At 40.1% G+C, this 10,237-nt stretch overlaps 2 non-coding genes across 2 annotated transcripts; both read right to left on the bottom strand.

Annotated features, from left to right (window-relative positions):
* Window positions 1–7,951: 7,951 nt before the first annotated feature.
* On the bottom strand, window positions 7,952–8,067 carry LOC145677104 (5S ribosomal RNA). Its single transcript, XR_014129632.1, has one exon. It is a non-coding gene; the product is annotated as a 5S ribosomal RNA (ribosomal RNA).
* Window positions 8,068–8,244: 177 nt separating this feature from the next.
* Window positions 8,245–8,363, bottom strand: LOC145677100 (5S ribosomal RNA). The gene has a single exon (XR_014129628.1). It is a non-coding gene; the product is annotated as a 5S ribosomal RNA (ribosomal RNA).
* Window positions 8,364–10,237: the final 1,874 nt, after the last annotated feature.

The following is a 10,237-nucleotide window of genomic DNA, read 5'->3' as shown; positions in this document are numbered from 1 at the left end:
TCAAAGGAGAAGAAGCCTGCGAAAAAGCCAGCAGCTAAACGTCCCAAGAAGACTGGTGAAAAGAAAAAGGCTGCTGCTCCCAAACCTAAGAAATCACCATCTAAAGTGAAGAAGGCAAAAACTCCCAAGAAGCCAAAGGCCCCGAAGCCAAAGAAGGCTACAGCAAAACCGAAAAGTGCTAAGAAGGCTGCACCAAAGAAGAAGTAAATGTGTCAGTAAATCATCTGACATTTTAAAACGGCTCTTTTTAGAGCCATCAAATACTTTGAGAAGAGTAAAATTGTGCTTTTCCTATCATTATCACATGTTCATTCATAGCAATGTATAGTATACACGCAAGGGACTTTGAGTTTTCTTTTTAACCGAAGCACTTCTTGATGTAAGTGCTTTATAACAGAGGGGAATTGAGGGTGGGGAAAGAAAGCTTTCACGGGTGTCAAGAATGGTGTACTCGAAAAAAAATGGGGAACACATTACGTAATGTCAATTTGTGATCACTTACTTTTTCCTTGTTCCTATCTTCAAGTAGCGAAACAGTACAGAAAACGCACTTAATGCATTTGTTAGAAAAACTTTTGCAGGCTGACTGGGTTCGATTCTCGGTGGGAGCTCAAATGTTTCGCATTGCACGTTAATAAGTAGGTCCACGTTTGAAACAGCCTTGCTGCTGAAAGGGACACTAAACTAAAATCAACTCTTTTCAAGGCTGGGGTGAAAGAAATGTTCGAACTTATTACAACTCGTGAAAGTGAAGTAGACTATGTTTCAATTTAACGTCGTACTATTATGATTTTTATGATAAAGGAGACGGGTGATTACGCCTAATGAATGATGGAAATACTGGTGTAATGAGAAAGTGTTAGGAAAAGGGAACACGCTAATAACCACGGATACCGTCTTATAATTCGTAATATTGCTATAAAGAAAAATAGTAACACCAGCAGAAATGTAGGTGTACAATTGAACTGATGTTAAGTACAAACAGACACTTAAAGAAAGTTTAGTTTAACGTTTGCATTCAACAGCAGCGACCTCTGACAAAATAATATTACTTTTGCTACCTTGGAAGAAGTACATATTTCGCCTGCGAGTTCTATCAGATTAATAACGTTGAGAAGGGCAAACAGTGGTTGAATCGAAGTTAACTTATGCAACATATGGCAAAATCGAACCCTTGACCACATAAAACGAAGATAATCAATCGGTAAACATAGGGGAAAACTAAAGAATATACTTGAAAGATAGGATGATATACGAAACGACAGGAAAACGAAGGTAGATGTATTAACTATGCAACATACGGCGTGAGAATTTAAAAAAAAAAGATAACAAGTATGGACAAGATCCTTGTTAGGATAACAGCATCTCTAAGTAGTGTATTGGTCCTAAAAAGGACCGTTTTTGAACTCAGTGCCAGAACTTCAAACTTAAGCACGTTCCCCACGGATGCGGCGAGCAAGCTGAATGTCCTTAGGCATGATTGTGACTCTCTTTGCGTGAATAGCACACAAGTTGGTGTCTTCGAAAAGCCCTACAAGGTAAGCTTCACTTGCCTCCTGTAAAGCCATGACAGCTGAGCTTTGGAAGCGAAGATCTGTCTTGAAATCTTGTGCAATTTCTCGGACGAGTCGTTGGAAGGGCAGCTTGCGGATGAGCAATTCAGTGCTCTTCTGGTAACGACGAATTTCTCGGAGAGCCACAGTACCAGGCCTGTAACGATGGGGCTTTTTCACTCCACCGGTAGCTGGAGCACTCTTTCTTGCAGCTTTGGTGGCAAGCTGCTTTCGAGGAGCTTTGCCTCCAGTAGATTTCCTAGCTGTCTGCTTGGTACGTGCCATTGCAACTGTCACGACTTGTTTCAAATAATTGCGCGCTGAATGAAGTCAAGTTATATAAAGAGCAAAACCGTTAAATCAAGCTATTTCTCATTGGATAAAGTCAGTCGAAAAGGACAGTTCTCATTGGCTTAGACACGTTTTGTGTTTTTCCTCCGTGCTTTCCCTGCATGATCGAAGGAACAAAACCACGAGTCTTGGGCTGCTTGGGCTTGTATTTCTCGTGTGTGGTGAGCGAAGCAGTAACATATCGAAATGACAGGACGTGGAAAAGGAGGCAAGGGTCTTGGCAAAGGAGGTGCCAAGCGCCACCGTAAAGTTCTTCGTGACAACATCCAGGGTATCACCAAACCCGCTATTAGGCGTCTTGCTCGCCGTGGTGGTGTGAAGCGTATCTCTGGTCTCATTTATGAAGAGACCCGAGGAGTATTGAAAGTATTCCTGGAGAACGTAATCAGAGATGCTGTTACATACACAGAACACGCCAAGAGGAAGACAGTGACAGCTATGGATGTTGTGTATGCCTTGAAGAGGCAAGGAAGAACCCTGTACGGTTTCGGAGGTTAAGTTGGGGTTCCTCCTATTTTGGATATAAAATTGGCATAAACGGCTCTTTTCAGAGCCAACAAATTTATATAAAGGGAAAGATTTACTTTGTGCGATTTTCTGTTAGATTATAAGAATTCGTGTAACTACATTAAAGCCTTTTGATGCACACTAAATTACAGACGTAGAGAGATTAATTTGAGAAAATCATACGTTTTTTTTTACATTATGTACGTTCATGTATACGTATTCATATCATGTAGCAGTATTAATGCTGGAGAAGGGGTTCTGGTTGGAAATTGGCGATTTGTTGGAAGTAGCGAGCATGAGAGATGCGAAACGCAAGTCGGAATTTCTGTTCTGACAGTAGGATGTACGTATAGAGGCTTATACAACTTCTATACTGTGCTGTGAGGGGCGAATAATGCGTTAGAAACCTGAATCTTGTCCTTTATCTTGTTTACGTGGTCTTGGGTTCGATTTCTTTCTTTTGCGGTAGTGTCTATTGTGATTTACATGTAAATTAATGACACTTCGTAGCGGGTTACTAAAATAAAGAGTAATACAAATATGAGATGTAGGTTAATGCATTGTATACTTCACATTATTTACTAAAGAAAGGCAGTAGTTACAAGAAACCTAGGCTCGCTCGTTGGGCACAGTAGCAAATGAGTTCTGAGATCAGAGAATAAGAGTAGTTGCGTATTACAAACCATATACATATAACACATATCACACAAATATGAATATCGACCTTGCAAAGAATAAATCGTACTTAAGTGTGCATTTAATGTCATTACTATGTTGCAAAAGAAATTTAGGAAAGTTTTCTGATCCGCTCTGTTCATGATGTCATTGGGGCATAGTAATGAACAATAATAAATGTCGAGAACATATTGAACAGAGTAATTTCAGCCAAGCCAACGCAAGAGAGAAACATGAGTGCTTTAAGAATGTTGGAAATTCCTTTGTCTAGCATGAAGTACATGAGAATATGTGGTATGAGGTTTTCTTCCATTGCTGAGAATCTGGGCTCGACTGTCCTGTCCTCTGGGTAATATGAGCCCGATGTACGCAAATATCAAAAAAATGTAGCTAGCGACAATACAAAAGGTAATGATCTTATAATTAATAATGTAGTGGGAACTAAGCACATCGCTGTTTGGAGTATTCTAAAGTTAGTGTGACTTCCTATGGGCTTCAATTACGATCGACGACTACACATATACTAATTAATCGAATAGCAGCGAGAATTTCGAATGAAACTAAGCAACTATCTCAGACACTTTTGATGAGTCTGTATATCGAAAACAATTCATTTCAATCGTAAATCTCCTCTATAAAGGGGTTTGTGGCCCTCATAAGGGCCGATTTGTATGAGATATAGGTCTTACATTTATGCCTTCTTCTCAGTTTTCTTGGGCAGAAGTACAGCTTGAATGTTGGGCAAAACACCACCCTGAGCGATTGTAACTCCAGACAACAACTTGTTTAATTCCTCGTCGTTACGGATAGCTAACTGCAGATGACGTGGAATAATCCTAGTCTTCTTGTTGTCACGAGCAGCGTTGCCTGCCAACTCAAGAACTTCAGCTGCCAGGTATTCCATGACTGCAGCCAAATACACGGGAGCGCCAGCACCAACTCGTTCGGCATAGTTACCCTTTCGCAAAAGACGATGGATTCTGCCTACTGGGAATTGAAGGCCAGCCCTGCTGGAGCGGGACTTGCTCTTTCCCTTGACTTTTCCACCTTTGCCGCGACCAGACATTGTTCAATATTCTTTCGTAATAAGATGAGAGGAAAAATTGCGGCCTCCAGAAACAGAAACAGAAAAGCTAGAATACAGAGGGCCCCTTAGCAAGAAAGCTCGCCCCGTGAGTGAAGCACCAACCTAAATCTACGTGCTTCTCCTGCATGCGTTAGTAAACCTAAAGCAAGTGTCGGTAGGTGTGTACCGCGGTTTCTATCTTTTTCGAGACATTTACACGCGAATCTGAGTTGTGTAAATAGGAAGAAAGAAGGGTAAGAAAAAGAAGATAGGAAAGCACGAGAAGTTTTTTCACATTTTGAGATTTGATAGAGGGATAAAAAACCTGGAAACCAGGAAAAAACCCCCAATCGGTCATGCTGCATGCAATAGTCAATTTACATGGCAAAACCACACTGTAAAGGGGTGGCAAAAATCCATGTAAACACGTCTGTAGTAATAAATAAATTATTTGTTATTGTGTATTAGTTCCTAACTTAATCTGTTAATTATACTATCAATCTGTGTTGTCTGTAATGGGGAGATGTATTGTTAGTGGGACATCTGTTATTTTTTAAGCATGCATATCTGTACTCATTGTCCATGGACTCGCCAGGTTGTCATCGGTTTGCATCAGTCACAGTTGCGTTGATTACCCCTGCTCACTGTATCCCCGCACTGCTCCTTTTGCTTTGTTGGTTGGCTGTCTGTTGTTGGGGGTCTCTTCACAGTATCTGCGAATGTCCTGCTGATGTAAATTTTTCCTGATGTAGTTGTGATAGCGTTTATTGAGTTTCCGAATATTTTTCTTGATGCTGCTTGCATAGCTATGGTGAGGTTTTTGTGCTGTTGTTGGCTTGCAGTTGAAGTGAGAATGTATGACATCCACGTTACTATTTTATTTGTGGCTATTTCAATTTCTTCTTTTATCCATTTCTTCAATCTATTGTCCAGAGTTTCTGCTATGGTGGGGTCGGATGTATCTGCTATGATGGGTTCGGATGTATCTGCTGAGTGCTGGTCCTGAAAAGAGCCTGTTAGGTTTGGTTCGTCTTCTATTGTAATAAGTGGAGGTGGTCTTCTTGGTTGGTTCAGCTTTGGTCTCTTTGGGCAGCCACTGCCACCAGTACGGTGTGAGTCGCTGATGCATGTGGCACAAAAGATATTCTTTCGTTGTACCTTACATTCTTCTTTGTGTTGTTTTCCGCATCGGTTGCAAACTCTCTCTACTTTGCACCAGTACTTGAAATGTCCGTACTGGTAGCAGTTATGGCATGGCATCGGCCTAGGGAGCGTCCTGGAAGTTTCTACAAGGTAGTTTTTCTGGTATAAATTTACACCGGTTTGTAGCAGACGATTTACTTGCTGTGGGTTGTCAGAAAAAATCCTAAGTAGTGGGGTTGGTCCTTTGTCTGTTTTGATTCTGGTCACATTACGGATGTTTAGTTTTTGTCTCTTGAGTTCTGCTTTAATATCCTGTATTTCTAGGTTGGTGGGTACGCCTTTTACAACACAGGTGAAGGTGGAGTCATTTCTTCTGGTTTGCTTCTTCTTTTTGGATTCTTGAACAGCTAAAGATGTCTCTTTGTTTGCTTCAATGGTTTGCAGGGGTGAAGAGTGGTCCCGGTCTGATCTTGCGTTGGTTGGTCGTTCTCTGTGTGTGTGGTCCTGGAAAGGGCCGCTGTGCAGTTGTTTATCTTCTTGGGTGGTTTCTTTCTTTTGTCTTCTCGGCTTCACAACCGTGAAGCCGTCTGCTTCTTCTGGAGCTTCATGTACATTGGAATCTCTAAGTGTGGATTTCTCGCCTTCGGGTGTTTCATTTATTTCTGGAGACTGTTTCTTCTGTTGGTCTGTAGTCTGCTCTTGGTGGGAGTCTTCTTCTATGTTGTAGACTTCTTCAAACAAGGTCTTGAAGTGAGCCTGGGTGCCGAATTCACTTGGTTTGAAGAGTCGCCTGAACAAGTCCCTAGTAACAAGGTTGGGGAATGCAATAGTAACTTCTCTGTGTCCAGTCTTCTTGAAGTGTATGCCTGCAAGGTCCATCTTCTTTGCTACTAGGTCCTTGATGTCCCTGGATGAGTTGTATCTGCTGCTTATGCTGGCAAGCGTTAAGTTTATGCCGAGTAGCTGAGCGAGGTCTAGGTCGGGTTTCTCGTAGGGATCAACTTCTATTTGCTCCGTGTGGTCACGCACAGTGGGTTCCTTCCTTGTTGGAGTCTTCTTTCTTGGGCGCGGCATTGTTAGTATCACTTATCACTTCTAATTATTGTCACTAAACACTTGGTCCTGATAAGGGCCACACTTGTTGGGTACACTAAACGTCACTATGTCACAGGTTGGGTAGAATGGTCCTTGAAAGGGCCTTTTAGTTACTAATTTTTTTTAGTGTTTTTTGCTTCTCTAATGCTATCCCGAGGAGATAGTATTGAGTTCTCGTCAGCCGACTGTCGCCAAGGGCTGTACAACCTATATGGCCAGCGCGAAGCTTGACTCACAATAGGGGGTCTAGCCGACGGAAAGCAATGCCTATTTCCACAGGAAGCGGTGTGTGTAAGTGTGGTGTGAGATTTTTCTTTATTAAAAATAAAGTAAGCACACTCTTCTCTAAAAAACTCTTTGCAGAGTCGTTGTGTATCTCAGCGCTTGAGATCTCTCTCCTGTTGATGGGCACACCTCAGTTAACACCGCAAGGTTTACTGGTGTGTCACGGTGTTTTCTCTTCTTCTCTCGGCTTCAATCTTCATAATGACGCACATAGCTCTTCTCTCAATGCCGGAAAAATTGCCAGATCAGATCTCAGATGAGATGAATTGCGGCCTCCCATGAATCAAGTCAGTTTTGTTACTACTTCAAGCGTGCACCCGAGTGCATCAAATGAAAAGCAAGGCAGTTGGCGCGAATTGAAACACGTACTGTAATTTAAATGAAGTCGATAAATCGGCGGACACATCTAATTTTGCTGAACGAGTGAGTCATCATGCCACCAAAAACTAGCGGAAAGGCTGCAAAGAAGGCTGGTAAAGCCCAAAAGAATATCTCCAAGGGAGATAAGAAGAAGAAGAGGAGGAGGAAGGAGAGCTATGCCATTTACATCTACAAAGTTTTGAAGCAAGTGCATCCTGACACTGGCATATCTAGCAAAGCTATGAGTATCATGAACAGCTTTGTTAATGACATCTTCGAGCGTATTGCTGCTGAAGCTTCTCGTTTGGCCCATTACAATAAGCGGTCAACTATCACCAGCCGGGAAATCCAAACAGCTGTGCGCCTTCTTTTGCCTGGTGAACTTGCCAAGCACGCTGTAAGTGAGGGTACGAAGGCTGTTACCAAGTACACAAGCTCTAAGTAAAAATCTTCTTCAAGATTTTTCATTTCAAACGGTCCTTGTCAGGACCAACACATTATTCGAAAGAGTTAAATCACGAAATTTGCTTCATTCTGTTATGTAGAAACACCTTGAAATCCAATTTCTATATGCTGTTAGTAAAAAAGTAAAGCACATAGCGGAGATGTGTCGTGCTTGTATACGAAAGGCATTTACTCGCCGGAGATCTACACTTAGTCATAATAATTTACTTTTAAAAAGTGGTAATACATTCCGTGTTAAGTATAGTAGTAGGTGCACACGGATCGGAAATCAGGTTATTTTAATGTGCCGTGCAAATAAACAGGCTGTTAGTGTAAGAAATAGTGGGTATAACGCTTAGAATATCGATTAATCGCTATGAAATAATGTTGATAAATTATCTCTTGAAAGTACTATAAAATTAATGTTTCTAGTATTTTCGTACTTGAAGGATAATGAAATTTGAAAAAGAGATGCCAACAGCACCTGGTGTTCCCAGGCGGTCACCCATCCAAGTACTGACCAGGCCCGATGCTGCTTGACTTCGGTGATCGGAGAACCGGTATATTCAGCATGGTATGGCCGTTGGCGAATGCATATGGCTTCGAGTGAGTTATTGTAGCTACGTAGGTTTGTCGGTGAATACTCAAAAAGACCAGCGCGTGGAAAGCGTTGCTAATTGTTTTAAGTAATGCATGATTACGAAATTATCGTGGTGAACGATGTGAGAATATTCGTCTTTGTGAAAAACAAAATTAGAAAAAGTATACCAACAGCACCTGGTGTTCCCAGGCGGTCACCCATCCAAGTACTGACCAGGCCCGATGCTGCTTGACTTCGGTGATCGGACGAGAACCGGTATATTCAGCATGGTATGGCCGTTGGCAACTACCTTTTCTTCAATGTCCTGTTAAGGAAGTATGTTTTAAGTAAGAATTGACATTATTAACTATAAAGGCAAGCATATTAACGTCGTTAACATTACTTGGAATATACTAATATTCGAATAAATATTTGAATGTTCGAATGATGAGTGATTCGGATGTTCATAGTGCCACTGTGTCCTATCGAGTTTACTATCACGAACCACGTATGAAATTGTATATAAATAAATAAAAATAAATCCTTTATTAAGTATTGATTACAGGAAAAAGGCAAACTTACATTCTTTAATGTACACAATGAAATGTATGAAAGATATTTTTAAGATATGTTTCACTTACCCTTTATAACGCAAGGTAGTTTTCAGTGTAGCATTCTCTTCAGCTGCGAGATAACGTAAGGCAGATGATCATTCAGTCGTGAAGCACTAAAATGTAATATACATTTTAACTATTATCGATAAGAATTATTTACTGCAGGGATGCAAATAAAGTGAGGCAAATTAGTAAATAAAAACCGATACTGTAACTGATAATATAATTAGTTGTATCTGTATTAGTTGTATATACAGTAATCGCACGATTATCCGCGGAGTTGGATGTTGGCATAATCGCGCATAATCAGCAGTATGAGCAGAAAAGGGAAATGAAATGAAATATTTAGATTTACGTCGCATACTTATACCGGTTACGCTAAAGGAGACGGTGATGATGAGTACTGAATGAAGAAAGTGGGAGGAAACGGGAGAAACCCGAGAAAACCCATGAGCACGGTCTTTATGCACGACAAAGTTCACACGGCACGAGCTGGGATTGAATCAGGGACCCCAAGCACCGGAGGCCAAAAAACGGACAAAAAGTCTTTCGTGCAACTTTCGTTTTCGGTAAAAAGTTTACACATAATTTAGAAAGAGTAGTTTTCTGGTCTTTTTATTTCACAAGTTGGTTCATGTCTATATTTTTTACATGCATAAAAAATTTTTCAACTCCCTTGCTTATTTCCTGTTAAAGACCTCTACCTCTGATTGTATTTTTTGCACATATTCTTATTGTTTTCAGACAACATTTCTAAAAGCGTAATTTATCGTCAGCAAGAAAAGAAAAGGAAAGCCTCGGATAGTGGAATGTGTACTGTATATATATATATATATATATATATATATATATATATATATATATACGTATTAGTATATAGTTTTATTTTATACGTCTCCTATTATTACACAATGTGCAGATATTGTCAAAGCGCAAGTAAATATGTATAACTCCCCGTTCTGCACTTAATAACTTGAAAGAAGTTCGGGGAAGGTAGTGTAACAGAAAGTGCAAACAGAAATGAGGGTTTAAAGGCATTTAATATTATTCCGTAGTAGTATGATTTTTTGTAAAAAAATATATATATATATATATATATATATATATATATATATATATATATATATCTAAACATACATATTCAATGATATAGTAAGAGGTTAGCAGCACTGATAGAACTGCAGAAAGTACAAAACCGTTAATAAGAAAGAGAGAGAGATGGTGGCCGCTTTTGTGCTTTTCATTGGCTAATTCCGAATTGCGCGCGAATACGTACGAGATTTCTTTCTTTTTCCTCTTCGCAGCCCAGATGTTGCCAATTAGAAGTTTTTAGTACTACATTTGTATGAAAATGTTGCCTTTAAGAAATGTGGTTTGCATACAGAGAAAAGAGCAAAATGAATATTTACCTTAGTGGGCATGAAAAAAGACGAAACATTTTGCAAGATGGACACACGAACTTCCTTAATGCAGGCGTTCAGTACATTATTGTAAAGAAAAAAACACTAAAAAGAATTACTTCAATATCCCTAGCAACATTCAACAATTCATAGAGAAAAATCTT

This window comes from Thermobia domestica, unplaced genomic scaffold (assembly GCF_964235325.1).
Source record: "Thermobia domestica unplaced genomic scaffold, izTheDome1.hap1.1 HAP1_SCAFFOLD_609, whole genome shotgun sequence".
Lineage (NCBI taxonomy): Eukaryota > Metazoa > Arthropoda > Insecta > Zygentoma > Lepismatidae > Thermobia > Thermobia domestica.
This window is presented reverse-complemented; position numbering and strand designations above follow the sequence as displayed.